General features: G+C 45.6%; 1 protein-coding gene across 2 annotated transcripts in view; it reads left to right on the top strand.

Annotated features, from left to right (window-relative positions):
• The first annotated feature begins 3,189 nt into the window (after nt 1-3,189).
• The window catches only part of Rad54l2 (RAD54 like 2), a 99,874-nt gene continuing 97,019 nt past the window's right edge, over nt 3,190-6,044 (top strand). The window contains exon 1 of one of the 2 annotated variants that reach the window (XM_035443923.1): nt 3,190-3,404. The gene's annotated coding sequence lies outside the window, so the exon portion shown is untranslated. The remainder of the gene's footprint in view (nt 3,405-6,044) is intronic. The other variant, XM_027414416.1, reaches the window with a different exon arrangement.

Below are 6,044 nucleotides of genomic sequence, written 5' to 3'. Positions count from 1 at the left end.
TTAAGATCACATACTGCTCTTGCCGAGGATCTGAGTCGTTTTCAGCACCCAGGCTTCGTGGTTCACAACTACTTGTACCTCCACTCTCTTGTAGCCTCAGCATGCACCTGCACTCATGTGCACAGGTCTTAATGGGTTGTTGACTGACACCCTCTCACAACTGCCTTTTGTGTCCCCAGTATTACAGAGAAATCTTAGGTGACTGTCCAGGCAGCAAGCTGTTTCTGTCACTTCTTGACTTTTTTTTGGGATTCGCTTGCTTGCACTTCTGTTTACTCAGGTAATATTTCTTTCTCCGGTCTTTGATGGAATTGAAGACTCCATAGTTACAGTTATGATCCTCACATATTTTAGCTAAAGACCTTGTACCTTGTCAGGTACAAGCCTAGATTCTTCAGGAAAGGACAGTTATTGGAGTAATCTCTATAAAATCACCTATTACCTATGATCTGGACATTAGGATGTATTTCTTACTGGATGATTGTTCTTGTTTATAATCTCATTTTTGTTAAGATTATTACCTTTTCCTTCTTCTGGACAATACTTGATAATAGTTCTTTTTTATTTAAATTCTTTAATTACTACTCATATTTACATATCCATCCCCCCTATTCCCTTGCCCTCCCATCCTCCCATGTTCCCCACTAACCCTCCCTCCCCAACCCCCCAACTCCTCCCCAGGGATAGTGAGGCCCTCCACCAGGGACCTTCAAAGTCTGTCATATTGTTTGGGGGAGGGCCTAGGCCCTCTTTGCTGTATCTGGGCTACAATAGTATTCCTCTATAGGGAATGGGCTTCCAGATAATAGTTCTTATTGCATATAGTTTTTATTATGTTCAGATTAGAACCTTCCTTCTTAATTAGACAAAAATGGGTAAATGTTGTGGGAATTATTGATGCTGGCCCTGATAGCTAATAGTAAGTAGCAGCTTGGCCCAATGGGCCTGGTCTTCTCTGAAGGGCAGTGTCTGGGTAAGAAGGGGTCACTCTCTCTTGGACTGTGGAGGGCTTGCTGACGTCATGGCTTGGTGAGCTTCCCCAGACCTTTCCCATCACTCATTTGGGAACAAGAGGAGTGGCAGCTGTGTTGTAAGTGTACTATATTGATGGCACCTGTTAATAAACCTAACTTGGTCCCAGAATTCCATCCCTCTTTAGTGAAGATATAACATCATTCAAAGTAGTCAGAGAACTTCCAGAAGGGCAAAACAGCAGTGACATTATAGAGCAATGGCGTCCTAGAAGGAAGGAACAGAAGGGACTTCTACCACCTGGGGAGCCACTCTTGGCCCTTGTTACTCCAAACTCAGTTATGGGAGAAAAGGGTTAGTGCAGCTGTTTTGATAGTTGGGCTTTGCATCTTCATTTATGGGGACATATAAATAAAGCTCTTAAGTCTCTGGCCACCCTTACTGGTCTTATTTTTGTCCCTCCATTGATCTTTAGGATCATCATCTGAACATGTTTAAACTTGTCTTGTAATTTTGAGAAATAGTCCTAATAGCTGGATTGGTGGCACACACCTTTAATCCCAGTACTTGGGAGGCAGAGACAGGTGATCTCTGAGTTTGAGGGCAACCTGGTCTATAGAGTGAGTTTCCAGACAGCTAGGGCTACACAGAGAAACCCTGACTTCAAATCTCCACCCCTCTCTACCCCCAGTAAAAATGAAAAGAAAAGAGAGATTGGTCCTACTATGTAGCCCTAGCTGGCCAGGTATTTACTATGTAGCCTAGGTTGACCTCAAACTTGTGACAATTGTCCGACCTCATTCAGGCTTGTATTATGCTCAGTTTTTGAGCCCTTTCAACTGCTGAAGCCAAATTTGCTTTACTGTCACCCAGAGGATTCCCTACTAGGAGGCCAATGGGAAAAATTAAAGACTGACCTCAGGCTGCAGAGAGAAGTAAACCAGGTTTGGGGCATGCTTTGTCCATCTGCAGCCTAGGATTAAGTTGTTCTCACAGCAGCAAAGAACTTTCAGAAACATTGAGTATGCTATTTTCTAACCCACAGTCCTGCTTTTCAAGAGGGTGCTAGACTGCCTTTTACACATCCGAACACATTAGTAATTTCCTGAAAGACAATCCAAATGGAAATTTATGTGTATTACACAGTGATAAAAAACTTCAGGTGCAAATGAATGGTCCTCAGAGCTCTTCAGAAGAGTGTCAAGGCATCTCAGAAAGTGACCCTGGTGAGTAAGAATGGAAAACTGAGAACATGTCAAGTGTGTGTTATCTTTTTTGGGGGAGTATCTGCGGCATATCTAAATTCCCAAATAGTTTGGGAAAGCACACCTGAATTTTGACAACCTAATTTGTTTTGAAAATAGCCATGAATAGGTATGAAATAGGTATGAAAGCCCAGGAGATGGAGTTGAGAAGGGAATTTTTATACGATTGATTTCACGAGGAAAACAAAATAAAATTAAAAAATAGACTCATTTACCTAATATTTTCATATTTCACCCATATTCACTTCTGGGAAGGGGGAGAGAAGAGAGAGCCAAAGGAATGTAGTAGAGAGAGACAGCAATACAGATCATAGGAAAGTAGAACGTAATTGCTAACAATCTCCAGCTCCAGGGAGAAAAATCCCGTAATCTTAACCTGCGCTGGAGTGTCAGTGATTAAAAAAAAAGCCCCATCCGCAGTCAGCCCCCTCACCCCGACTCTGCTACTTTTCTAGATAATTCTGAAGACAGCTTCAACCAACAGAAAATCCTAGGTGGGTAGGGATGAAGGGCAAAAGAGCAAGAATTACATGGCTCATATCAATTCAAGGGGAGTAACTTATTTTGGAGGCGACAGCCGTGGTACCATTAACCAGCGGCAGCAACGAGCTAACATCCGCATCATCTCATTCCCGGTAAGTTTTGACATTATCCCCAAATTGAGGAGAGTAGCTCAGGCTCAATTGTACTGATTTGTGTATGTTTTTGTGGCTAACGAATGCAAATCCACTTACAGGCAGGTTCTGGCCTAGGATCATATTTTATTTATTTGTTTGTATCTCATTTATTCCTGAACAGGTCCTCTGTAGCAAACACACTTTATTGAGGCAAGAATCGCTGTTTATTAGTGGAAGGGAAAGAACAGCAGAGCTCACAGCGGAACTTTACTGCGGATGGCTCGTGTTCCCGCCCGGGTGGCTGGGTGAGCGGGACGGGAGGGGGAAGCTTTCTGGTGCGGACCGCGAGCGGAGGCTGAGAGCGCCGCCGGCGGAGAAGACCGACCCTCGGCCAGAGCCAGCCCGTGACGCCCGGGCCTGGCTGGCTGCTTCCCGCCTCAGCCACTGCTCCGGCTCCCACTGCCGCAGACACTGTCCAGGCAGGCGCGGCGGAACGCGAGGTCCTTCGGCCCAGCCCGGTCCGGTGCGGCCCGGATCCGTGGCACGGGAGGTGAGAGCTCCTGCGGTCCCCTTACTCCCTGCCGGGGCCGCTGGGACCGGCAACAATGGGGACCCGGCCAGGGTCCCCGGCGCGCAGCAGCCTAGGGCAGCCACCTATTTCTGGCGGCTTGGGCCTTGGGGGAGCTGAGTCCGACCCGGGAAACTCCAGTGGTGGAAGCTTGGCGGGGGTCTTGGCGTCCACCCGGGGCTTCAGTGACTTGATATTTGGGGATTTCGTAGTCAAGGAAGGGAGTCGGAATTACCGAGACTTAACTACAGTGGCTGTGCGCTCTTGATGCTTGTTACCGGCGCCCTAGAAGCTGACCATATCGTGGCGTGGTTTGGGCGAGCGTGGTTGTAATTCAAATTTTAGGGGCCTCTGTGGCTTGATCCCTAAAGCACACAGGGGCGCGTCTCCTCCATGCCCCGTCGGGAGGTCTGGGAATTGATTAGACTGGGCTCGGGCTTTGGGAGAAGAGGCATGGAGAGTTTAGCTTTTCTGAGGTAATTGGTTGCTAGTTCCTGGAAAGGCAGAAGCTTTGTTGGGCACAAAAGAGTTGAGCAAAGAGCTAGCTGGATCCTTCGCGGTTCAGATGTATCCGAGTTAAGAGTGGTTCTCGGGTAGGAAACTTGTCTCAGGAGTAGTGTTGGCTGCCTTAGGTTAGGAGGGGCCGATGTGAGTTGTCAGCTGGAGAGGGCAGAAGATGGCCGGCCGCTGCTGGGGTCGAAGAATTGGCTTTATGTGGATCATGGTGGCGGTCTGGGAGTAGAACAAGAACACTTTGCAGAGTGGGCTTCCTGATAGAGAATGACCTCTTACTGCGGGGGAGTGGGTGACTCAGATCTGTTAGATTACTGCTCTCGCAGGCGGATGTGGCTGATTGTTGGTGCCTGGACTTTGAGGCGGAGTGGGTATTTGGGGGCGGGGGGGGGTGTTAATGAATTTGTTCCAGAGGAAAGGACAATGTGGACCTTTCCTTCTTACTCCAAAGTCAAAGTGGTGGCTGTCGTTGGCAGTCATTTAAGTAAGGAATTTCTTAGTGGTATTTGAATCCAACGCTCCTCTGTTCATTTTCCCCCCTTTTCTCCCCTTTTTTGAATTGTGACTCATACTTTGTTTTTAGCACTGTGGCTATTGTTTGTAATGATAGACAAACTTAGACCCAATAATAATGTTGTAATTCTTGGAGCTTTCAGTACAATTCTTATAAATCCAAACTAGTTTTAAAAGACTTCAGTAATTTGTTTTCCATTGCTGTTCAAAGTTCTTTAGATTCCTAAATCCATGAAGTGTCATTATCTCCTACTGCCATGAAGTGATTATATTCAATCTGTTAAGTCTTTCTCAGCATCATTTCTGCCTCCTTGCTAACTCTCACAGGACGTGATCTTCACTATAAATGCTGTCTTCAGTGCTTTTGATCTGTGCATTGTGTTTCCATGTCACAGTTTCTGCCATTGAGGGTCAGAGTAAACTCCAGCTCTGAGTCTTACAGCTGTGCCCCAGAGCTTTGGATGTGCTATGTTGTCTATGTATATTAAAAGGGAAAGCTCTATGAACAAAGCCCTATCAGGATCAACGTACCGTCTGAATTTATCTAGAGTGTGTAGGATGTATTGCCTGTTTGCAGGCTAGTATTGTCAAGTGAGAAGAGAAGTAGTTGTGTACCTGTACTGATAATTCTAATTGTAGGAATTTTTTTTCCCTTTAAATTTAAAGGCATGCAGTGGTGGTACATGCCTTTAATCCCAGGAGGCAGAGGCAGGCAGATCTCTAAGTTCAAGGCCAGCCTGATTTACAGAGTGAGTTACAGGACAGCTAGGACTACACAGAGAAACCCTATGTGTGTGTGTGGGGGGGGCGCATTTCTGTTAAAAAGTTTTTTCTCTTTCACTGTTTCTGTGGGTTTTTTTTTTTTTGTTTGTTTGCTTGTTTTTGTTTTTCATTTTTTGAGACAGGGTTTCTCTGTATATCCCTGGCTGTTCTGGAACTAGCTCTATAGACAGCCTGCCTCTAAAAGTTTTTCTCTCTCTCTTTTTTTTTTTTTTTAAAGATTTGTTACTATTATTATATTTTGTGCATATGTGGGTATGCACATGTATGTGAGGGTGTCTGTGGAAGCAAAGAGGTTAGTCTTCCAGGAGCTAGAGGTATAGGCAGATGTGAATTGTGTGGGTGCTAGGAATGAAACTCAGGTCCTCTGCAAGCGCAGTGCTCCTAACTGCTGAGCCATCTAACCAGCCCGAAGTTCTTTTCTCTTGTTTTGGAACAGGGTTTCTCTGTATAGCCCCAGCTGTCCTGTAACTCACTTTGTAGACCAGGCTGGCCTCTTCTTCCAGGGTGCTGGGATTAAAGGTGTGTGCCACCAATGCCTGGCCCAGAATTCTTTTTAAAATTCCTTTTTGAGGCAATGTCTCATTATGTAACCCTAACTGGCCTCGAATTTGTTTATGTATTAAGGTGACCGAAAATTCACAGAAGTCTGCCTGCCTCTGCCTCTGAGTACTGGGATTGAAGGTGTGTGCCTCCATGCCCAGCTATGTTCTTTCTTTTTTTCTCTTCCTTCCTACCTTCCTTCCTTCTTCTTTTTTTTTTTTTGAGACAGAATCTCAAACTGTAGCTCAGGTTGGCCTAGAACTCACTGTGTAG

Source organism: Cricetulus griseus, chromosome 4, assembly GCF_003668045.3.
Source record: "Cricetulus griseus strain 17A/GY chromosome 4, alternate assembly CriGri-PICRH-1.0, whole genome shotgun sequence".
NCBI classification, from domain to species: domain Eukaryota; kingdom Metazoa; phylum Chordata; class Mammalia; order Rodentia; family Cricetidae; genus Cricetulus; species Cricetulus griseus.
The sequence above is the reverse complement of the archived record's forward strand: the minus strand, read 5'-3'. Positions and strand labels throughout refer to the sequence as shown.